The sequence below is a fragment of the Sinohyriopsis cumingii genome, chromosome 8 (genome assembly GCF_028554795.1).
Source record: "Sinohyriopsis cumingii isolate HCF-2022 chromosome 8, ASM2855479v2, whole genome shotgun sequence".
In the NCBI taxonomy this organism is placed as follows: Eukaryota; Metazoa; Mollusca; class Bivalvia; order Unionida; family Unionidae; genus Sinohyriopsis; species Sinohyriopsis cumingii.
The window spans coordinates 42,676,003-42,688,233 of NC_142968.1; positions in this window are offsets into that span (position 1 = coordinate 42,676,003).

Here is a 12,231-nt window from a genome sequence, read left to right on the forward strand (position 1 = left end):
AGATAAGTCAGTTATTCAAGCAAGCACAGTCCCCTGGATATCTCCGTCCCTGGGAACGAAGCCCTGATTCATAACTTGGAAATTGCTCATAGCCCTACCTTAAAAATATATCTCCTTGGTATTAAAAACATTTACTTTGTGCAGTCATCACGAACTCCTTGGCCTGTAGGGCCCCTCGCATTTAGTCATAACTTGGAAGCCTCTGAGATAATCGTTCAATGTGGCTCAGTTGTTAAGATTTCGGAAGTGTGATCAGGAGGTTCCTGGTTCGATTCCCACCATCCGATCAACCTGGATCGACTTTCAGATTTATTTGGAGTTGTTTGTAAAGTCGTTGCTTTTCTTTGCTCTTTGTAACTTAACTTGGAAGCGAAAAATACAGAATATAGGATTAAAGTAATTTGTGTAGAATGACATTAAATATGTGCAATGCCACAACCAATCCACACTACACATGATAACATGTCAACAATAAACGTTTCAGATGCTTGAATATGGTACTACCACCAACTGTCACGTGCTATTTAACCGAATGTGTTAAACATACTTCTAAAACAAAGCCAGTAATTTGCACTCAGGCTTGTAGCCATAACTGTCCGCAAATAGTTTTTTTTAAATGCTCGGAAAAGGATATTATAAAAAATATATTGTGATTAAAGCAAAGTCTTTAAATTGACACAGTTAAATAGGTAAATAAACTCTGATACTTTGATACGTTTATTGGTGTGGATCAGAGACTCTCAAATATAATTTGGCTTCAGAAACCCCGCTTTAACTTCTTTTGATAGTATTAGTAAATTCTGACACTTCTAAATAAAGGCGTCTTCCTCCAAGAGTTTAAAAGTATCCATATACATTTAGCAAATTTGTGTAATGATATAGTTATGCTATCAAATTACAAATCATTCAATATCACAATAACAATGACAATAGTTATTTAGTAATGTAGGTCATCGGCCCATAATTATATCGAGCACCATATTAAAATGAACACAAAAGTGAGCAGCATCATTATGGGAATTTTGGATTTCGGTAGCTAATATAGGCCAGCATTCTATACAACATGACTTTACCATTATATCGCACGTGGGTTTATGAGTTAAGCAAGTGCACACGAACCCGTGGTGCGCCTTTGTCCACAAGTGATGTTATTCCACATACAGGCAAATTAACTGGTAAACATGCCGGCAGACTGGTCAATATACACAATCAAACAGTTGATATATTTTCACTTTCTGTAATCAATCTCTTATTTTGGATCCCTAACACCTTGGTCCCGTATCTGCTCACAAAGTCGTCGGTGGTTTTCCCTTTCCGCCCACACGGTCTACAACTTTTACGTGCCCATCGTTTAATCCGCAATGGCTATCGATTAGAATTTACTAATTGTTCTGAGACTGCGTTGTGCCACCACGAGATGTTCTGAATAAATGGCATTGGTAAAGATAGCCGTAATTAAATTATTTTACCAGCATCGCTAGGACCATTGGTTGCTAACGATACGCCTCCGGCAACAAATCAGTTAGGTGTCCCAATAATAGTTTCTGTGATCAGAATTACAGCAACACGAACAACGTAGGTTGCGACACTGATCCCGCAAATAGCATTTACCACCATAATACACATGTTTGTATTTTACGAGCAGCGGGGTTCTTTTAGTGATTTATTCTTCCAATTGTTGTTCCGCTTCAATTATTTTCTCACGTCTGCAACATTGATGGTCTGTCATAGAATTTCTATGAAGAACTAGAATACTTGCTTGAAAATCTTGCCTTGTTCAAGTGCAGTTCGCAAGTCTAACAAATTGTTCTCTTTTACTGGTATACCTGTCATGCAATATTGTTATATAAATTTTGTGCATTATGAATATTTAAGTCTCCGGCGATTGTGCGTTCAGGGGAACTAACACCACGTTCGTATAGAAATAAATCAATTACACCATTGAATTATTTATGAAGCGGTCCTTCTCGTTTTCACTCAAAAACTGTTACACTGACAAATGCGTCTTTGTTTTAAAAAAATCGAGATTTTTCTCCTCTTGGTCGAGTTAAGTACAACATAATCAACGGGAATGCAGGTGTCCCAATAATAGTTTCTGTGATCAGAATTTATCGGTGAACTTTAATTCGTCCTTGTCTGTAGAAACAATCCCCTGAGTACTTTTATACCTGACTGCGTATTCCGTGACTGGGAGTTTTTACGCGCTAATGCAATGATTCTAAGCTGGCAACCTCCTCTTTGCGGTCAGAATCCATCATTTATATATCTGTGTGTGTGTGTGTGTGTGTGTGTGTGTGTGTGTGTTTACGCGCTAATGCAATGATTCTAAGCTGGCTTAGAGATGGTACTGAGTGGTCCCAAGTGTCGATTTCCCGCATATAGCATATATATATATATATATATATATATATATATATATATATATATATATATATATATATATATATATATATATATATATATATCTGTGTGAGTGTGTGTATTATTTCGTCAATGTGAATCTGAAACAAGCCTGGAATCAAATAAGGTTTACATTAGTTGTCATCAGAACCTGACCTAAATAAAGAATTTATAAAGTCTAATTTTGGGCTTCAGGGGCAGGATCTTCCAATGACCACCATTGTTGAAGTAACTGAATAGTAATAGACCCGCACGCGGTAGCAGACACGTACACAATATAACTAAACTGTATTAGGATTTATCAGCTAAAGTTACACTTGGATTAAACCCATCAATATCTAGATCTGTTACAGTAAATGATTTAGAGCTTACTCCAATCATTATATATTTATTTATTAATTTATAGTTGCCAGCCACGATCTTGATATCACTGAATTTTATATCCACACATACTTTATTGCATCGTCATCATCGCCATCATCATCATCATCATCATCATCATCATCATCATCACTGATTAGTTATTGAATCAGTTGAATTCGGTTTCCATTCATAGCAAAGTCTCCATTCAGGTCGTCACCAAACGTTTTAACTTTCGATTTCGTATCTATGTTGACATAGCCTTTGATAAACTTAACCGATACGCCGGTTTCTCTGATTCACGCTATTTCATTGATGTCGTTTGGTTATTTCCAACGTCGTCTCCAGCTTCAAAACAACATTTTCAATGTCCACGTTACACGTTTTAAGTTTTCCAGTCAGTTTGATCTTGCAAAATCAAAAGCACGCCTGGGTACGTCAACAATAACCTGGCTGGTAAACTCGGTCAAATTCGTTTTAGTCGCAATCATGCTCAGATCCACATCATTGCTACTTCGGGTTGAGTAGTTTACTTGAATATTAATAGGTTTCTCGAATACTATTCAATGTAAATAACAGCAATCGCTTGCAGTCGAATAAAACAGCCGCAGACGAAATTTGCCCACTTCTGGTTTAATAATCAGCAATTTCAAGTTGCGGTGCAAACCCGTGCCAGTCAATAGACAATAGATGATTTGGTATCACCGAATATGCAATATGCTAATTAGAGAGAATCACATGAATACATATCTGTAGCTGTTGAGAACAGGCGGAGCACTAACACGTACATGACTGTGACTATTTACTACAGACTGCTTAATCATGTGATCTCTTCAACAGGGATAAGAGTACCGTCAAACTGCATGCAAAACAATTGTAGCCATATAGTGTTTGAACTAAATTCTCGTGATTATTTATAAAGTCTAGTATTTAAGCATATCTGTGGTAGATGTTCAATAGTATGCATTCTTCTTGATCTCTGGCAGATCAAAAGTCATCAACCTATAATTACCAATAATTTCTTGTATTAAGGTATTTCGCTCTGTTGTTGATTTCCATGTTTAAAAAATGGGTGAATGGCACTATGTTATTTTCATGTGCATCCATATCATGATGATAACTTTCAGGTAACTCTCAGAACAATAAAGCTTACACTCTCTGAAGTGTAAGCTTTGCTGATCTGAGAGTTACAGCTTGGTATGTGACACTTATGCCGTACTGTCATGTGATGTCATAAACTTTCTCCAGTGAAAAGGGTGGTAGCTATAGGACTCACCGTACTAAATAGTAAACATATGGAAACACTATCATATTGAACATTCACTAACTTAAAATTTCTGGACCTATAATTATCCATGCACAACTAACCTTGGTGCAAGCTTATGTGTGGAGAACACCAACTGAGCCGGGGCATTTTGTTTATCTACATGTGCATGAAACACATGTTATTGATTCTGCACCAAATGAATTAGGTGCTACTTTCATTACTGAGTACTCCTAAGTCAAGCCTGTACAAATACTAAAATTGCATCAATATAATTTTGTCTATATTTAAAAAAAAATTACATATAGGATAAGCTCACAAAAGATATTTTTACTAAATTTTAAATTTTCATTCTTAACCAATTATGGACCACCAAACCCATAAATACTCTATTATTTATTCACCCATTTCTAAACTGGTTCACAGTTCTTCCGTATAATTAGTACCGTGTGACCTATATCTTTCATTATGAAAGCCTTATTTACCAACTTTTCAAGTCTGACTAGATGTTCAGTTGTGTTTCTCTGACATCTGTATCCACACTGAATTTAATTTATACTACTATCTCCAGATGTTCCCTTACCGTTTCAGCCGTTTCATTTCACATTTCACTCGCTGGCATGATGCATTAAATACTTACAACTATACGGCTTTGAGTAAAGTATGCATAATAGTTAAAGTGCACGTCAGCACGATAATGACTATTTGGCGCTGACTAGAGGATAAGTTATAAAAATGTAAATATAACAAGTGCACAAAACATTTAGGAAGTTAAACGCTTCCAAAAAACAGAAAGCCTGAAGTAATACATAATAAAAAAGATGGACATAAAAAGTTTAAAAATAAAGAATTACAAAACACTTTATAAAGATATAGACATTTTCAACAAATCGTAATTATTACGTACTACCAAATAAAATGAATAGACGTTAACAGTCTGTTAATGTAGATAAAAGTGAAAAAGATAAAAACACTCCCATGATATGTTTCAAATATAGGACAGGAATTTGTTACATATATCGTATTCCTTCAAAAAGGACAAGGTGGTACATCATCATTACATTCCTAAACTGCGTTAACAAGACAAAAGATTTATCTTGCATAGGGGAAGTCAGTGGCCATTGAAAGAAATGCCCTACGGTAGAGGTCCAACATTCAGAAAGTATGCATGAGTCAGGTACGTGGGTCCTATATAATATCTGAAGTCATCATGATGAATCTTCTATCCGAAAATGGATAAATGTCAAGTAGGCTGCTTTTTATGACTTTATGTTATCCTTTATACTAATTTTACTAGGCAATCAACATCATAGAATACATTTTATTTTTGGATTGCATGAACAATCACTGCTTTGCTTGGTTTTGTTTTTATCGCAATTTGTCAGTTAGTACCTTTGGTGAAGGAATACCCGAGAAAATTCCAGGAAGAATTAAAGACCCACGGGATGTTACTGGCGATTTTCTCACATGACCATGTTGGTTCAGTCAGGGTACGAACCCTAGTGGACAGAGGTCAGATGTCAGTTATCTGTAAAGGCGAGTACCTTAGGTTGTATCCGGTAAACAGATGGAGATGGTGCCATAGAATATTTGTCATGGCCGAATCTAAGTAGCTTTCTTATTTGTGACACTGACAGATGGAAAGGTTGCATCCTTTGCTTTAATCTCATTTTTTGGGTGGGTGCTTGTACATGTATTCCATGGAATCATGACTGTCATCCCTTGTCTCGTCTTGCGGCCGGGTAATGTCTGTCCAAGTACAGATATTCTTTGCAAAGGTTTCTTCTCCATTGTAGCTGCGCTGGAGTCATGGCTTCTACAATTGTTTGGCCCCGGGGACGCTCAGACACTTATCATGCTTTTCGTATGTATTTTTTCTCCTCCAATTAGGGCAGTCAACAGAGTGGGTTAAGTGGTAATCCCGCTTCTTTGCACAATAGATTTTCTCGATGCAGAACGATTCGTAGTTACCTTCCTGCAACATCTTTTATCAGATTGGGTAATCTTGCAACCATCTCTTTGATGTACATAGTTGTGTTAACTAAAGCACCACACCAGATAAGTGACGTAAGGGTCAACTGGAATGTTCCAAGAACCGAGCATTGATTGCTGGAAGCAATTGGCGCAGTGGAACGACACGATGTAAATGTTTGTGGGAATAAACTTGCAGTTACGGCCAATGTTGACTAGGTTCATTTGGGAAACGTTTTGAGGTCAAACACTTTCAAGCATCTCAGTCTAACTGCAGCCACCCAAGTCTCCAGATCACACGACACCAATAGATACGTTGAGAGATTTTTGTGGAAATGCCTTAAATAGTTATTTCCCCCAAATAGCTTTGAACGAAGCAGATTGTGAGAGTGAGATTTACATCTACACTCTACAAGCCTTGGCCTAAGTTAAGTTTTTTGACATTGACATTCGTTGTCTTTAGAGCCAAACTTCGAAAAGCGTTTTTCCTATTTCAAAAGGTAACGGCATTAATAGCCTTTGATTGAATGATAAAAAAGATCATGACCAGTCTCCGAGATTCAGCAGGATGTTCTCTACTGAGTCCGTAGTTGAATCGTTCTTGGTCCGTTTAAGACCCGGTTTCATCATCTTCAATTTCATTTGTGTGCTTTTATAATTTAGAATACTATTGTTTTATCATCTGTGCTCCACAATAGCCTCAGAGCCCAGCAAGGGGAATGAAATTAACGCTATTGTATTTTTAAATCAGGGCTACACAGGTCGATATACTTGAGCAAAAGTAAGCCGTTTTTTATTGACTCTGCTACTGCCATCAGAGATCGTATTATTTGTGATGTTACAAGTACAAGAGCCTATTTCTTATTTACAATGGTGACCTTCAAAATGTATGGAGGCCACTGAAATTTATCCTATTAGTAACAATGCTGTTGTGGCTCCCTTTTTCATCATTTTAACGAATCATTTCATTACTCTGTGATTAGTTTTATTTCTTATCATATCAGAAATACAAAAAAGATAATGGAACATACTAATATGTGGAATGGTCTGTGATTAAACAAATCGAGATTTAATTAAATTTAATCTGCGTACTATTAAATGCACTGGTTTGTTTAGTAAGTGACGATATCGAACGAGAATTTTTAAGCGAATGTTTTAATCTGTCATTCAGAGATTCGATTTTGGACACCAACTGATGTGATTAAAGTAAATTAGATGGTTTTTAAATCCCAGAATAGTACATAATGAGTGGGAGAAAGAGGAGTTTTTTTTGTTATGGCAGGAAACGAATACTTTTCAGTTCATGAATTTTCTTCATAGCCGTTCTCAGACTGTGTAGAGTAGAGATGATCACGCAGACTGCGTTGATTTGACTTCATCTACCTCTGAGTAAGACAGTTTGAGTTACCAAGGCAACCGATATGTAAAATGTGACAAACATGAATTATTTGTAAATAAAGATTTTTCCTTGCTTAGCTGGAACTCTGAAAGCTAACGAAGTTTTAATTGCAGTAAACATTTTGATTTTGAAAGGTTTTTGTGAAACGCGATGTGTGTCTGATGACAGACTTTTTTATTTCTTTGAGGGATACAATGTGCATAAAAAGAAAGGTCTTTTGATGAATGTTGGGTTGAGTTAATGCATTTATTAAGGCACATTTAGGAAGGGGTTGTAGTGGTACTCAGAAGTATATGTGCTGACTTACTGATTATACTTAAGAATTTTATTTTTATATGTATCACCAGAAAGATCGTCGATATATCTTGACACCAATAAAATAGTGTTCAAATACACACGAACTATTAGAACAAAGCAAAACCATGTGATACCCTTGTTATCCGTGTAGGTCATATTGCTTCACGTATTTAGGATTTTACTAAATACCGAAAGATACACTTAATTATATTTTTGAGGTGTTTTGTGTAATAACTATGATTTTCCTGTACTACACAGTATTAACGAATAAATTAATTTAAATTTACTTTATGTGCGGAACATATACATTTCGGTCTGTCATTTATGACAAGTTTCAGAACAGTAAACATATATGCACTGAATGGTAAATTACCATATGATAAAGATGGTACTTTAACATTACTAATGACGGTGTAAGTGTAGTCGATTATGTAGTAGAAACGACTTAGTTGGTTCCGTTTGTAAGATCTTTTGAGTAAATAATACAAATGAATCCCCTCATTTCATAGTCTAATGTAGCATTTAATTAGTCGGCAAACATGTTCATCTCAGTAAGAGTACACAGGATGATGATCATGGTGATAATAATACTGATAACTATGTTGTTGTTGATGATGATGATGATAATTACAGCGATTGGCAATACTTTCGGATGCGAGAAGAACATGTAACGTTTTCTCTGACCGTTCGAACAAATTATGCTCAAGTTGTGAAGACCTTTGTTATATATTACATATAAAATTATCCATTACATATTAATGTCAATACATATGCATAAGGATTTATATCGTTATTTCAGCGATACAGTTACTATTGAGCACTGTAACCATACGCAGATTGTACTCTTTACCCTACTAATAATTTCAGTCTGGAGAAATACCAGATATTGCACAAATACAGACTAACAAATAAATGGTCCCTAACACGCATATATTCAAAACAGAAACTTCTTACAAATGCATGTAAAGAAACATGTCTGCAGAAAATGTCCATGAGAGAGTAACATGTTCAACAGGGAAATGATCCAAGAAAGTTTGGTCAGTTTTAAAGAATAAAGACAGAAAGACTTTGCATTACACAAAACACAATTAAACAAAATGGCTTGAAAGCAATATTTTTATTATATTCAATTTTTATCTGACCCCAAAAAGGATTAATGGCACGGGATCAATATTGGTGATCCGGATATACTGAACACCCCTGTTGCCAATCAAGAAATAGAAGAAGGCTGGAGAAATGCCAGACATTGCACAAATATAGATTATATTCCTTGAAGACTATTACACCAAGTTCAAACAAGGTGCCTATAATGTGCTACCAACTGATTTACACAGTATAGTTTCAAAACTCAGTTTACTTTTGAATATAATTTTGACACTGTGAAATTTTCAAATAAATAGTCAAATGTGTAACATGTCCGCTTTGGACTGGTCTACACATTATTTTAACTCTCTTCTTGTGGTTGAGAGTCCGGCACACTAACGCTCCATAGGGAACTGAGAGGGAAAGAAAAACAATAACATGAATTGTAAAGTGACACATACAGCCACAGAATAAGTGGGCAATTGTAAGAAGGATCAACAGGACATGTGCTTCTTAACATAGATCGACCTATGAACGGTTTATAGAAATACTTATGTGCAATGGAGGAAGAGGAAATGAAACATTATCGTACAGTCAGTCCTCTTCCTTACTGCAGCATGACTAATTATACATACGACTCCTCTCTCTCTCTCTCTCTCTCTCTCTATTAGAGTGCATTGTAATAGTCATATAAACTGAATAACCTAGCCCTAAAAGATGAAAAGGTCACTGGTATGATTTATGAATTAATGCGAATAACGAGAGTGGCTATTATGAGTGGAGTATGACATATTACGTACCCATGGTCAGAAAGATACCATATAAATTCAACGAAAGCAAGGAAATTGAATATTCGGCCATTGGGTACAATAAACTCTGAGGCCTGATGTACACGAACGATCATGTCTACACTGTTGTCAACGTGCATTCATCACGAAAATGAAACGGTTGCAAATAAACATTTTTCCTTGCCGAGTTGGAACACTGGAAGTTTCAAGAAATCTAATAATAACTTTGAATTTTCCAATTCCTGTAAATGTTTAGATACTAGAGTTTTTGTGAAACCTACTTAGGGAATGCCTGGTGACGAACATTTTGATTTCTCTGAAAGATAGGTTGCTGAATTATGAGAATGAAAAAGAAATGTAACATACGGAATTCAGGCTGAGTAATATTATTTTCTAAGATATCGAAAATGAAGGTATTGTCTCGAGGTTCCATGATAATATACAGGACTGTGTTGTTCTTCATATAAGTCCAGGTTAACTCAACACGATTACATGTATTTATCTAGATATTTCTTTCTTTTTCATCGGAGAACGATTCATACCGACCCAAATGATAATGGTATTAAATTACACATGGACAAATTATAAAGGATTAAAACCATACATAATGTTGCTGTTTTGATCCCTGCAGGTGATTTTAACTCCCGTTTTAATAATTATTTGGACTATATATCCGTGTCAATTATTTAAACTATACACACGAATATATAATTGGTTATACTTTTGATGGCTTTGTTTGATTTTACTTTACAAAACAACACACACGATAAGTTTAGTTTTAGATATATTTTACTTGTGCAATGTATGATAATTCTTGGCTGTCAGTCATAGACTTTTGACATACATGTACTGAATTCTAAACCATTCAATGAAAAAGATAGCAAAATATAGCTTGTATTACAAATAATGTTAGCATATATCGTAGCATTATCTGAGTAGTCTTCTCTTGCAAGAGATTTTGGAGTTGATGATAGATGTGATTCCTCCTATTAACAGATCTATTGTATCTTTAAAATAGTCTCGCAAGCTATTCCTAGCAGTGAAGGTATGCAGGATGATGATAATAATGATAACCATGCAGACGTCATTGGTGATGATGATAATAACAGTAATTGGCGATACTTTCGGAAGAAAGACGAACAGGAGATTACCATACCGGTATGAGTTAAAATATAATGACACCACTGTTTTTGACCCTATGATTTACATTATTTAATAGAAAGAAGTAAAACCAACGATTTAAGTAAAAACAACAATCATTTCTTTATACCTACATTACAAAGTAAACGTTTAAGAGACACTTACATTATTGTGAATTAAATCCGAAATAATCCTAAATGTCCTATCATAAGTAAAAAACTATAGAATGTTCTGAATGATTAAATAGTCTTGAATGTCCTGATGCACCATAATGATACAGAACATCTTTGAATGAGTTCACAGTAATTCTAAAGTAGTGCATATTCAAAGTAAATGAGCACTTATTCCGATGAATAATTTATATAAATAATTCCTCTTGAATTATGTCCGAACTCCGAACATAAATGTTCATCTGATCAATGGAATCCAATGACTGATCTAAAACGGGAATGAATTATATGTTTGTCAAATTCCCATTGATACACGTTTTCATTTGGCTTATATCAGAGTTATTCCAACGGAACTTCCATCTAATTATAAACAAGTATGTTTCAGGAATATACTGAACACAAAAAGCTATGTCAACATCATATTTATAACCTACAAAAAATGGACAAAGGCTAGGTGTGTAAACATGTTTACAAATGACAATTATCTTAAGGTACAATCTCCAATCATGGGCAAAGATTAAGCGCATATCATAGATATACATACCAAATCAATATACTAAGGGTTGTAGAATAAATGAACAGATTATATTATTATAGGATGATTTCCTTGATAAATACAGAATAGAAAAAATTGTTGATGCCATGCTGAAATAATAAAAAAATTGTTCACCTGGACAGAAAGTAGCAACTTTATAGCTCAGTCCTAAGCAGGCTAAAATGCATGTCATAAATAATACATTTTCATTTTGCATGCATTTGTTCTAAAATATGTCTGAAAAATCTGGTTGTCGTTTTTCTTGTCTTTTTATTAATCTTTCTAAAGCATTTTTTGCGATGAAAGTGATAACTAATGTCTTACTCTGATAATGAAATGTGCCATTGGAACTTTTTAAGAGTGTATATTCCTGTTAAAACGCTGTGTACGACCGCCGACGCAGCTAACAAAATAATTGCATTGGTTCGATGGAACTGGACAAGGCTACATCTTAAGTCACTTTCATTTTCCACTAGTCATTAATATTTAAGTTCAAAACCTACATACAAAATGTGGCAGGAGAGAATTCTGTAATCTTTGCTGTACTATATGATTAAGATGCTTGTAATTGTGTTTACGATATAAGTATAACAGGAAAGAAGCAACTGAAAGTATGAATGGAATAGTGGACGGATGAATGGATGAAGGAAAGATGAGTAGATGTACGGAAAGTCTATAACTTTATTTATTATTATATGCCTACTACAAGAAACTTATATTACACACCATTTTATGAAGTAGAGCGTCAAAGAGTTCAGAAATCTTTCAACAGAAAAACAATAGAGATAAGTTGTTCTTCTATATAACGCAACACTAAAAAGTTC